The sequence below is a fragment of the Polypterus senegalus genome, unplaced genomic scaffold, assembly GCF_016835505.1.
Source record: "Polypterus senegalus isolate Bchr_013 unplaced genomic scaffold, ASM1683550v1 scaffold_3417, whole genome shotgun sequence".
Taxonomy (NCBI): domain Eukaryota; kingdom Metazoa; phylum Chordata; class Cladistia; order Polypteriformes; family Polypteridae; genus Polypterus; species Polypterus senegalus.
In genome coordinates, this window is record NW_024384476.1 from 12673 (window position 1) to 26207 (window position 13535).

A 13535-nucleotide genomic window follows, 5' to 3' on the forward strand; every position below is an offset into this window, starting at 1 on the left:
AGATGTATGGATACAGATTCTTCAATTCTGCATTTAACTTATTTTTACAATGAGTTCAAGACATTCCATAATAAATAAAAATGTGGTACATTTAAAATCACATGCATGTCTATATTTCTTAGTAGTTGGATCCTTTCCATCTCTACCCTTTTGTGCATTTTAAGGCACAATGGAACTGCTGCTGTTCTGCTAGTAATATGCCAATCAATTTACATGGATGGGACATTTGATAAATGATATCTGGGACACATTGTTCAGCTTTAACCCATGTTAAGATAGTTTCCATTTATTTAGTTTTACTTTGTAAGGTTTTAAACTCTTTGGGGCTCCGCCCAATGGGACAACATGCCAAAGAGCCTCCCAAAGTGTGATAGCTGCGTCTATGAAAGACAGCCTGTCGGTTGCTGGGGCAACTGTGGGCCTCAACCACTGTGGCAGCTCACTGCGAAAACAAATCGAAAAGATTGCGGTAACGTTATGAGCACTTGCTGTCAATGGGTGATGCAAGGAACATTATAACTGCAGGGAACAGTATAAACTGGCCATTAACCTGACCATGACCCTGCCTGATTGTTGTGTCTGTGTATAGAAGAGTGATAGATCCCGCTAAAATAAAACCGTGCTGTTCCTGTTTCAAGCTGAATAAAGTTGGTTTTGCTAAAGTACTGAAACACAACCTCGTGTTTTTGGGGTGCAAGACAGGGACTCACATGTTACATGGCACCAGTAGTGAGGTTTTGCACCGATGGATCCCCAGGAAATACAGCAAAACTCAGAGCAAGATGAGACTCTGGCGGCTGCCGCTGCCTTGGCGAGGCCAGGACATGTGCTGCCAAAGATGGCTCCCTCAGAAAACCCTGAGTGTTTTCTAATCTGCTTTGTACGTATGGCAACATTGATGCAATAGAACAGGGAGCCTGAACATCTATTCTAGCCCAATTTTAACCAGAGAAGGCCTCTAAGCTATGCGGAATCTCCTTCTGATAGGCTTGATGATTATGACTACCTGAAGTAACAGATCCTGCTCTGCACGGCAGTGAATGGTTAAAAGGCACCAGTTTTGGCTGTAGCATATTGATCCGGATTGTCCAGTACAAGGACAGAACCAGGACTTAGTGTACCTGACCCAGAGCTGGATCTGCGGAGACCCCTTTGAGTGCATTGTGGAGAAGCTCACTATTGATGCTGTTCTGTCATGGATGGATGGGAGCCTTTGTGATGAAATGCTATGGAACGACGTCCACTGATGCTGGATCTGACCCGCAGACACAAGGGTGCACAAGCCACCTAGAAACAAAGGGGATACCCAGGCTTGACCCGATGTCGATCCAGCCAGTACAGACCTTCAGGGTCACCAGTGCCATGAGTAGAAGAGGCCAGAGGGTGAACAATATAGTGCAGACTAAGCACAGCTGCTTTCGTTGTGATCAACTGGGACACCTGGGTTGGGAGTGTCACTCCCACCAGCAGAAACAATGGCTATCGGTCTGGCTCAGATATGCGGCTTGCAAGTTTCCCTCAGGTTGCTAAAGGATGACAATTTTAAGGTCTCTATTGTAACGGTTGTCACATATTATGTTTTTGTGTACTTTTTAGCTGGATCCACCTCTTGCTTCTTTCAGAGGGGTCCTAGACAATAGCTTACTGGGGATATCTCTTTAAGGGAAGTTGGGGGCCAAACTACGCCTGTGGGTCCTTGCCATACGCATGCGTTGGTGTGACGTAAATGTTAATGACTTTAAAAAGGCAAGGCGTGATGGAAAAAAAAAAAACAAGAAGAAATTAGAAGGAGTAGAAGGTGAACTAGAGGAAAGGAGCTGGGAAGGCGTATAACAAGGAGCTGTAAGCAGTAAAGCATTCAAGACAGACTCTGGATTAAGGATCTCTTCTTGTTATCTAAGTTCAGTAAAAAGTCTCAGCGGCATCACCTCAGGATTGGTCGCTTGTGCTACTGCAGTTTTTCCCTGGCCGAGTGAAGATAAACTTTTGAACAAAGTTAACATAAAAGGGACTGGGGTACATTGGGGGAATTATATGTATGCATCCATTGGTTATTTAGATATATGTGTATTATAGATATATGTAATTGAGAAGATATGTGGGGTGTTTAGAAATAGGATATTTCTTCTTCTTTTCATTTTTCCTTCTTTCCTTCTGGCTTTTTTTTATTCTTTACTGCTGCGCCAATTCTGGGTAATATATTAGAGTGTTCAAAGGGTTTGTATAGATATAGTGATTATAGGAATAATTTATAGGGGTTTATTGTTGTTTAAAATATAATATACAGTATATTATTTTTGTGTTTGATGAAAGATTGATTGGGTGATTACTTCCATAGCATAAATTCACAAAAGTACATTTCATCTGGAAACTCCAAATTGAGGCTTAGGTTCTGTCGGTTGCCGTTCCTAATATAATTTTTTTTTCCTAAGAGTAGGAGATATTTTGTGTGTGAGGGCTCTTCATTCAACAAAAGTGGAGTTTGCTACACTATTATGTTGGCTGGATGGGAATTCTCGGCGCTATTGGATTCTGGCAGCGACCTCTGGGTAGTCCAACGTGATGTACTCCAGCAGATCCCTTATAAGGTCACAGACAAAATGAACATCCCCTGCATCCACAGGGACTTGAGACTATATTACTACAACTGAAATTTAAAGGGAAGAACTTTAAGGTTTGACTGCCATATCAGACTCCTCACCCTGGTTATTCCTAATAGGATAAAGGAATGCCCTCTTCCAACGGGTTTTGGCCCCTACAGAACACCTACCCCCATAGTGGACAGGGAGGGGCTTGCCGCAGCCAATGTCAGTCAAGGAAGCGGACTTGAAATTGAACCGGAATTGTCCAGTGAGCTGGGGTGAATCCTCAAGTTAAGTCCCGGGATAGCGGGCACCTGGGCCGGTTCTAGACAGGCATATATGAAGGGGCAGACAGAAATGTGAAGGGGCACATGGTGATGACGGAGACGGAAAGGAGTGGGGGTGCTCTGGATAACTGTTTTGTCATGTAATTGGATTGCACTTTGTCAGGCCTCTACTCTAAGACCTGTCCAACTTGGGTGCCCCACCTGAAGGCTAAGCTTCTGCTGGTGTAGCTCTTAGGGTCACTGAGGCACTCAAACCCCTGACCACAATAAGGTGGCAATCCCTCAGGAGGAAAACTGAAAAATAAAACAACAAAAAGTAAAATAAAATATTCCTCATCAAATTATAACAACTAAAAACATGACATTTACCTTAATTTTATGGCCTATATCAAATATATTTGAAGCCAACAATAACACTTCTCAATACTAACAAAACTAAAAAAGGGTAGGCCAAGTTACAAAAAAATCAATTCACCAAGTCTTGAAAAATAAAATAAAGAATAGAATAAAATAAAATATCCATCCAGATCTTTACAACCAACAACATAAAAATTATCTTAATTGGATGGCCTAATTCTCAAATAAATTTGCAAAATAAAGTAAGAATAAAATAAGACCTCTCAATATAGCCAATATTTACAAAACTAAAAAGGGTTGGCATAGTAATTTAAAAAAAAAAGATTTACCATGTCTTTTCCTACAATTCTCAAACTAATTTGTAGAGCACAACAGATTTAGAACAGAACATTTGAACTTTTTTCTTCTTTTTCTGTCTCGTTTTAAGCTTGTTTGTTTTGTAAGCAACTGAACTCTCTGTTTGCAACTGAACAGCTCCGTTCTCCTTTCTCCTCAATCCACTCTACAACAACAGTCTCCTGTTTCCCTTTGCAAACACTCTTCCAAATTCATCCACATCCAAGTTATTTGTTATGGACTTCTCATGGGCCAAGATCACCAAATTCCTCTTTGTTTCATGTAACATGGTGCGACGATAGGGGGTTAGGACCCGTGACAAAGTGGAGAAGGAACTCTCACACGATGCTGAAGACACACCAATTACCAGGGCTGTTACATACAATTTATGCAACTCAGGAAAGGCTTCCTTGTACTCCTGCAGGAGTTTACACACAGTGGACAGGTCTGTTTCCTTTGAACATTTTTTGAGCAGCATCTGTTTTGCCACAAGAACTTCAATTTTCAGACTTACAACATCTGCTACAGTGCCAGCCATCACAGCAAGAGGGTGCAACAGGATTTTGAGCAGGGATCTTTTCAGAGACTGATGGGGGGAAATGGTAGGGTCACCAGAGTCTGTATGGCCCAAAGTTGAGAGCACAACACTTTGACCCAGGTGTTTGCTCATTGTTCTCCTTCTCTTTGTTGGATGTGACTCCTCCTCAGCAGGAGATGACACTCCCCAACAGTCATCCTCACGGATGTTTTTTAAGGAGTCCCGTGCTGCACTAACAACCTCAGAAGCACTGCACAGATCAACTGACTGAGACTGTAGAATAGCATTTGCTGGTTTCAAGACACCAAGCACCCGCACTAGGAACTTTCCAATCTCAAAGAAGTGATGCCTCTTAATTTGGCATAGCAGGCCTGATTCCTCAGTGCACAGGTCAACTGCAGCATCATCATCCTCTGTCATCTCAGATAGGATACTAAGGATTTGTTCTTGATTGTCCACAGTGCACCTTGTCACCTCACCTCATAGTGACTTGTCCATCTGATCTCAAGCAGCCTTTTTAGACAAGGTGCATCATGTTTATTGAGCATATAGTGGTGGTGAAAAAAGTTGTAGAGTGAACTAGATAGGCTAAAAAATCTTTTTGCACACGGCTCACTCTGCATGGCATGCACAACCACTAAGTGCAGTTGGTGGTTGTAGCAGTGGATGTATGGGACATATCTGTCAAGCTCTTTTGGAGCAGAGCTTGTACCCCATCTCTAACCCCATCATAACACTGGTTAAGTATACTGTCAGCACTGTAGCCAGCATCACAAAGGTGTAACAGTATCTCAGAGGTGATGTACTCTGCATCAAGTTGTTGCAAGTCAAGCAACCCAATAAGATGCTCCTCTGGCATGGAATTTCTGACAAACCGTATTATCACAGACACATTTTCCACATTGCACCTATCCCTGGTCCCATCACTTTTGAGGCAAAACCCTGCAGAATCAGCACTTTCATATTTTTCCTGACCTTCCAAGCACCATGTCAGCCAGTGTTTGGATAATTTCATTTTGGATATCCTTAGATGTGTATTTTGCATTTTGGGACACCCTTAGCAATGCTTGCTAGCTTCTCATCCTTCTCTAAGGTATATTCCATCAGTTTTAGAAAAATACCTGAAGCAATGTCATCATCATTACCCGCTGCATCATGTCTCAAGGTTTCTGCAGTCCCACGGAGCCCCAACTCATTTACACAGAGAAACCTTATAGCACTACCAATACTCTTGACATAATAATGTTTTTTTTCAAGTTGTGTTTTACCAACCAACATTGAATCCACAGTCCCCCCCGTGGCCTCTCTGCTTTTATGCTCAGTCCAGATGGTTGAAGCATGCACATGGTTGTGGCTGGACACATGCCTCTGTAGCCCCTTGTCTCGATCAAGTGCTGCTTTCCAGTTGTTAAAACCAGTTAAGGTAAAAACTACATCCCTCTCATTAACAGTGCTGCCATATTTATGACATGGGAAACAGAAGCATGCGTCCCACACAACAGAGTACTCCAGCCATGGTCGTGTGCGGTACCAGGCAGGATTGAATGATCTTAATGTTGTACCACCAAATACACGTTTGGGGTAACTACCCAGTATTGGCTGGGATGGTGTATTACCATTTAACTCACTGGGTAGCTGAGCGGGTTGCTTTGGGGCAGCAATTGTTGGCAGAGGTACAGGAGAAGCAGTGCCTGTTGATGCCACAGGAGTAGACATGCTAGTTGCTGTCTCTGATCATTGCTACTGCTATTGGTACAGGCAGGGCAGCGCCACACTTTTAAAAGCTTGGGAAAAGGATGCATCTCACAGCATTAACTTTCCTTTGTGAACTGCTGGAAGCTGGGGAGGAAAGTAATTAAGCTTTACTAAAATCGCTGTGATTTCATCAGTATATGAAACGAGAAAACTGTTGAGTGCAGAGTTGAAAGCTGGGGCGGGGCTTTGTGTCGGGGTCTGACAGACAGACACGGGTCCTCCAGTCGGCTCTATGCAGCAGCAGTGGTGCTTGTGGGATTGAGAAAGAAACACTTCTCTACCAGACTGAAACTGTGAGAAGAACAATGGACTAGTCCCCCATTGACTGTACAAATATAGATGTATTTTTTAGTTGTTAATTATCTCACGAGTCGCTATGACTTTGACAACAGAGATTTGCTGCTTCCTCAAAGCCTGCCGCTGTTGCGCAGCCCTGCCTACTGAGAAACCTGACACCGGGTCATTTGCATACTAACAGTGATTGGATGTTTAGCTGGGGGAGGCGAGTGGGGATCTCTGCAGAGTGCTGTGTGAGCTACGGACAAACAGTCCATGGAGGGAAAGAGCGAACAAGAGGTGAAACCTATCATCTCATTTGTGCCTTTTCCAGTGGATTTTTCAGCTACTGTAGTACATCTTGTCCATATTCAGTTTGTGGGTAATCTATTATTTTCTCTCAGCTTCTAAAAGTTTGATTTAAGGGGCAGGATGTTTGTTTAAGGGGCATTGCCCCCTTTCCCCAGCGTAGAGCCGCCCCGGGCACATATTTCCGTGCTGTCACACACATGAAAAGCCTCCAAAGACAGGAGACTCAATATGGACCCGGACGAAAACAAAATAGCAGTGGGAGGCAAGGGCGAGGAATCGGAAACACGAAGAATGTCCCAAAGTATGATATTCGGGTGAATGTAAGATAGTCTGTCAGTTTCCTGGCAAACGCGGGCTCCCACCCCTGTGGCAGCTCACTGTGTAAACAAATACGAAAAGATCGTGGTCACGCTTATGAACATCTGTCATCGATGGGTGATGAAAGGAACATTATAACTGCAGGGAACAGTATTACTTGGCCATTAACCTGACCATGACCCTGCATGATTGCCATGTTTTCAGAGATGTGAAAAAGATGAAAAAGAGGAAGCCTGCCAATATATCCCAATTGCTACACGTTTCTGCAATGTCGTGCCTCAGGCATAAACTATTCCGAGCCAGTTAGACGCTGCCATAATCAGATGTCTCACTACACATTCTAAAATGGTCAAATCGCTACTTTGTCTTGAACTGCTCCATATCCTGTTCCCACCAGTGATGACTCACCTCTTCTGTATTATCTTTCTATGTAGATAGGCAATGATGATGCCACTCAAAGCATCTTTAAGTCTTCAAATTTGCAGAAATTCTATAATATAAGCAGTCTAAAGTCAGCAATCATTTCTAAATAATTTTGAAGATCCACGTTAGATATTGAAACACATCCAGGTCGTAAGAAAACAACAACTTTTATCTGCCATAGAGGGTGACAGGCAGTAATAAAAGAAACATGTCTAGATTTAGACATAGTTGGCACGTTTTCACAACGTATGAATCTTAAAGTTAATAACGCTTTTATGTGCAAGTGAACTTGATCACATTTGTGTCAAGTGTATTACATGTACTGTTAAGCACAGAGCCACACAGAAAGAAATAAAGAACACACTTTACCTAAATAATTCTTTGGCTGAATGTCCTCAGTGTATAGTGTGTCAGATAGAGGATGTACAGCATTTATCATAATGGCACTTAGTTTGTTTTTTTTCTCTCCTGTGCTACTACCTCCAGGGGGTCCAAAGTGTGTCCTATAACCAAGCTTTCCTTTTAATTAGCATATGGATTCTTAGGGCCTATCTTGAAGACATATTACCAGCCCCGTACACCACAGCTTAGAGAATCGCTCTGGCCATCACGGAGTTATTAGAAGATGGGAAGGATGTTACTTTCCACGCTAAAGGAGCACAGTCTCCTAAGGGAAAAGAACCTGCTCTGCCCCTTTAATATTGTTCAACTGTGTTTCGAGACCAGTCCCTGAGAATGGACCACCTCTACATCTACTCTTTGAATAATGAAAGACATAGAGGCTCTTTTGTGCGACGAAAGTCAATATCCAGTTCCTTGGTCTTGCTGATGTTGAGATGCAGACAGTTATCTTTGCACCAAGTAACAAACTTCTCCACCTAACACCTATGCTCTGTCTCAACTCTTTCATCAGTACACCCGATAACAGCAGAATAATATGAGTATTTCTGCAAGTGACATGACCTGGTGTTATATTTGTAGTAAGAGGTGTACAGAATGAAGAGAAAATGTGACAGGACTCTTCTTTGTAGTACTGCTGTGTTACTCACGTCCATATCAGAAACACAGTCCTTGAATCTTGCAAACTGCAGTGTGCCTGACAGATGGTCCATTTTCTAGGACACCGAGGCACATCAACCTGCATATCTCTGAGTTTACCCCTTAACAGGGATGACTGGATGATACTGAAAGAGCTGGAGAAGTCAAAAGATTTAATCCTCACAGTGCTGCCAGCTTTTTCCATGTGAGAATAAGCCTTTTGCCTTCTTTGTCGATAGGCAAACTGCAGTTGCTCAGGGTGGTTTACCACAAGAGGACTCATATAGTCCTGGACCAGTCTGCTAAAGGTCTTCATGATGTGAGACATAAATGCCATTAGTCTGTAGATTATTAGGTGAAGAGACGTCTGCATTCTTTGGAACAGAAACAATATAGATTGTTTTTCACACAGTGTCAATTTCTGAAGTCTTAGGGACAAACTCAACAGGTGACAGAAGAAACCACAAAGTTGTTCTGGGTGACAAAAACAACCCTCGATGTGCACCACTTGGAAGATGCATTTTCAGGCACTCACGCAAACAAGAATTTAATTACTGATAGAAAACACATTTCTGCAAAATTAGGCTCATAAAAATGGTTTTAATTTTAAGTGGTTATGGACACTTATGAACACAATAAAAAATATAGAACGTAATATGTTAGCATAAATTGAAGAGAAATGTAATTACGCTTGTAACAAATGAAATACTTTTTAATTTATACAATATTCTTCTGAATCCATTTACCATGAAAGGATATTTGGTCAACCTATTATTTGTAAATGTTTATGCAAAGTATTTTTATTTTAGTAAGGGAACTGTGTGTATAGTCAACAGAACTACAACTATGATGGATACTTATTTTGTCTAATGGTTAATTCAGGGCTGCTTCCCACATAAAGCTGTAGATTAATGTGACTGGAGCCAATGTAGAGTGATCATTGACCCTTGAAATAGTTCCAGGGCTCATCCAGGACTGACCTCTTATTGGGGTTTAAAGTCACCTCGAAAGTGAAGAAGGACAAATTGAGTGTAAATGCCTTTACCACACTACTAGCAAGTAGACTTACCTTGATCAACTGGAAGAATCCCATCCCACCTGTTATAAGTCAGTGGGTAATAAATGTTCTGAACTATTTGAAATTGGAAAAAAATCTCACTTAAAGGATCTGTTGAAAGCTTTCTTAAAATATGGAAAGATCTAATTAATCAAATCTTAGAATAAGATTTTATATTGGGGAAAAAGACATTCTCCTTTCTTTGTTGTTTTTAAAGATTTGCTCATGCTGTTTGCTCTCCTCTGTTTCTCTCTGGTAGGGTTTGAATTCTGGTTTGTTAAATTCTACTTGATTGTATGGAATGTTGTTTTCTTTAAATGAAATCAATAAAATAAAAAAGTCATCTTGAGCACAGGAATGAACAGGTCAGGTTGCAAGAGGAACAGAAGTTAGTGTAAGTTACAGGAGGTAAGTAAATGGAGTATTCTGTTGTAGTTCTTTAGTGGGTGTATGGACAAGCCATCCTCTGGCAAATAAAGAGCAAACACCTTTGATAGGAAGGTCCATTTTGTTCATGGTTTTTGAAATTATGTTTTTATTTTTACTGCCACTTTAATTGACACAACACAGGAAAAGGGTCATGTGACCAGGACTGTTGCATTTGTTATGTCACCAGGAAGTGATGGTACAAAATGATGGTGGCCACGATTCAGACAATACAATCCTGAAGATCACATACTGTATTGTAAGAGAAGAGGGTAATCTGGTTTGGAAATTTTCTTGTTACTGCTAAAAAGTGTTGTAATTGATATATGTGTTGCCTATACTTTCAAGGAGCCAATTCCATGGTAAAGAACAGACGATAAAAGATAGGAAACCTAGAACCACTTAGTGCTCATTTAACACTAGAATTACCAGAGCCTACAAAAAACTCGTAGATCCATCCCACCTTAAATCGCTTATCACCTGTCTGTCAGCGCCTTTTGTCCTTTAAATGTGCTGATAAGCAGCAAGCAGTCTGCTATCACATCCCACACCGTGCACAGTTTTCTCAGCTCAAGTCTGTTTACATGCATTCTTTCCAACTCTATCGTCACAAGTTTGTAAATGCAACAAAACTATTTCAATTTCATTGACAAGTCATGGCTCTCTTCCTAATTGATATGCAGGAACGATTTTAAAATCCTTTCAGTGTTAATCAGTTACTTTTACTATCAGGTGAAGAAAATGGAATATTTCAAAACATGTTAGATCATTCAATATTAAGAGTTACACTCCATTTTAACTTACCTGTACATTGATTTTGTTTTTTACCTAAAATAAATTTAAACTAGTTGTTTTAGTGAAGACTAGGAGTGCTCAGTATCCAAATCCGCCCATCCACATAATTTTAGGGGAATAAATACATTTTAACTTCTGTTCAAATAAGTAGAAGCTACAGGTTGGTTGTGGGGTGGGGAAGAAATGACCAGGTAAATGCCTTTTCTATGGCAGTATAGAAATCATATTGTTAATAGAACTGGCCAGGCCGTGACCTTTTTAGCCTGTCATACCGACTGTTGTATGAATTAAATTAGAACAATCAGCCCAGATGTACAGTATATTTGGGGGCTTGGTCCTTAAAAGGATGCACAGGGTTAATTAAATAAGACACTCAAATCGGTGTTTGCCAGATGGTGTTGTGATATTCTGAAATACAGATTAACACTACAAGTGAACAAACATTAAGCTACCTGCACTTGTGTTTATCCCACGGCATTGCATTTGTAACTTATCAGCGACCTTTTGCAGACTTAAGAGTTGCTTGAGACTACTTCCGTATTTATTACTTTTATTAATATGAATTAAAATATATTAGTTAAATAAACTTGCATTATCTGATACTTACATCAATTAGTGATGGAAAATTATACATACTGTGAAAAATTTATTGCTTTTATTTTATTCATACATATTAAGACAAAACATAATCAAATAAAGTCACCAGTACATATTTAAACACATGAAAATATGGAAAATTTAAACACATTTGAAAAATATAACAATATGGTATGGATACATTATAGTTATAATATATTGAGCAAAAATCATAATAAATCCATTAAGTAAGTGACCCTCCATCCATCTATTTTCATGCATATGAGGACACACTCAAGCATACGTAAAAACCTATAACAGTAATTTTAACCATTTTGAGCTGCTAGCTAATCTAACCTGCATATCTCAGGGATTTGAGAGAAAAACAGAATATCCTGAAGAAAACCCACAAGGACATTGAGATGACACAAAACAAATGGTGAGTACACCAACCACCTTAACCCTTCATACTGGAGCTGTGAGGCAGCACTGCTAATCACGGCGCATCCAGTTCAATAAACTATCTCTATTATGTAAAAATTAAAATATGTTCAAACACAACACAATATTGCAATACTGCATTCTGCACTTTGTGAAAACCATGATAATTTAATATCCAAGAGTGATACTGCAGAAACATAATTACAAAGATTGGGCTTTCCAGATTGGGCTATCTTACTAAAATGAGAGGCAGACAGTTTACAACAAACAGACTAACTTTACATTATGCATCATCTCTCCAAGCTCTGGGGATTTGCCCGATATACACAACTGAGTCTATTGAGGGCCCATGAATGTCAAATGAAGAAGCTCTTTTGTAGTAAATATAACTGTTATGTTGCCAACTCTATTAGAACATTAAATAATATGGTAAGAGAAACTCAACTTTTTCATGCTGTGATCTAATCGTTTTTGTGCATCCTGTTCAGGGTTGTTGCTAAAACTCCCACATCCTTGAAATAGAGTAAAAGATTTGAATAATGAAGGAATGGACTGGCCTTTATTATTTTGCATTTCATAATGCAAATGCATACATCTCAAATATGCATAAGATACAATTATTTAGTTACTTCAAACTGTCCATGTGTGACTGAGCATACAAGTGTGCCTTTCAATGGATAGGTGCCCATCTAGGATTGGTCCCTGCCTTGTTTCCCAACAGTGCCATGATAGGCACAGCCTCCACACACGTCTAGAAAATGGATGGATGGAAGGATATAGCAAATGCTGTTCATAATAAATATTAAAAGCAGATTTATGTAAAATAAATCAAACAGTAATAAAACTACTATAATCCAATTGGAATTTAATTTCTAAAGGCATTCATTGAACAAAATCAGTGGCTTTAACATTGACTTTTCTCATCAGATTAATGTTTCTCAATTACATAATAATAATAAAGAAAGGTTTACATTTAGGACAAGCTTTTATGCAAATCAAGTGAGTACCTCATAAATTATATATTTTAAATGATTATATCAAACATCATGTTATATAAAATAGTTCAAGACATTTAAAGCATTATCAAAAGCAGTTTATTCTTTTCTGTTAGCAACATTATTTTAAATCAGTAATTTGGCACATATTTTTTTGTAGTTTGGCTTACATAAATAACTTTGCCCTGCTGCAGGGTCTCACCACTTACTGTATTCAGTCAATTAATGTTTGAGTTATATTAACATCTCAACATCTTTTATGTCACATAATCTCAAAGTGCTGTCCTTATAGAATAAAACATAATTTCCTGATTTAAATTTTGAAGATTATATGATCTTGCATGATCAGAAAGAAAATCAAGTGTATTTTGGACTCCATGTTTAGTCACGTTTACTTGTCATGTTATTTTAATTTGTTTTCCAGCTGCCCTGAAACCCTAAATTTGAAATAAGCATGTTTAAAAATGAATGGATGTTTAAATGTGTTTATCTTTCCATGTATTCATTTTATTTATTTGGTAAATTCAATCAGCCTTATTATAATAATAATAGATACTTAACTCAATATAGGTCAGTTAACAGATAATAAATTGACTTCTGACAGCTTCTTTAACAGTTGAGTTCTGTTCATTTTTACCTTTTCAAATATGAATTTATTCTTTTATTATGGTAATTTCAGTTCTTTCTGGGTGTTGCTTCAAAAGTAATCTTCTGTTTCCTCAGACCACCTTTCATTTTTTGAAACTTTTTAGAAACTGGTAAAACTATAATGAAAATTTTTGAGCAATCCTTGTCTACAGTGTCTCATGCCTTTTTTATTTAGTGTCTTTCTATATCTTGACTTTAAGCAAATAATAAATGATTAGCTATGGTCCTGATAATAGTATTGGTGAGATATTTATCCAGCAAAGATTGTGATCACCTTTCATTTACTAGGCTATGACATTTACCAGCCCTTTTCAGTGATTATGTTTTTATTTTTACCGAATTTAATCAATGATTCAATCATCACATTTGATGAAT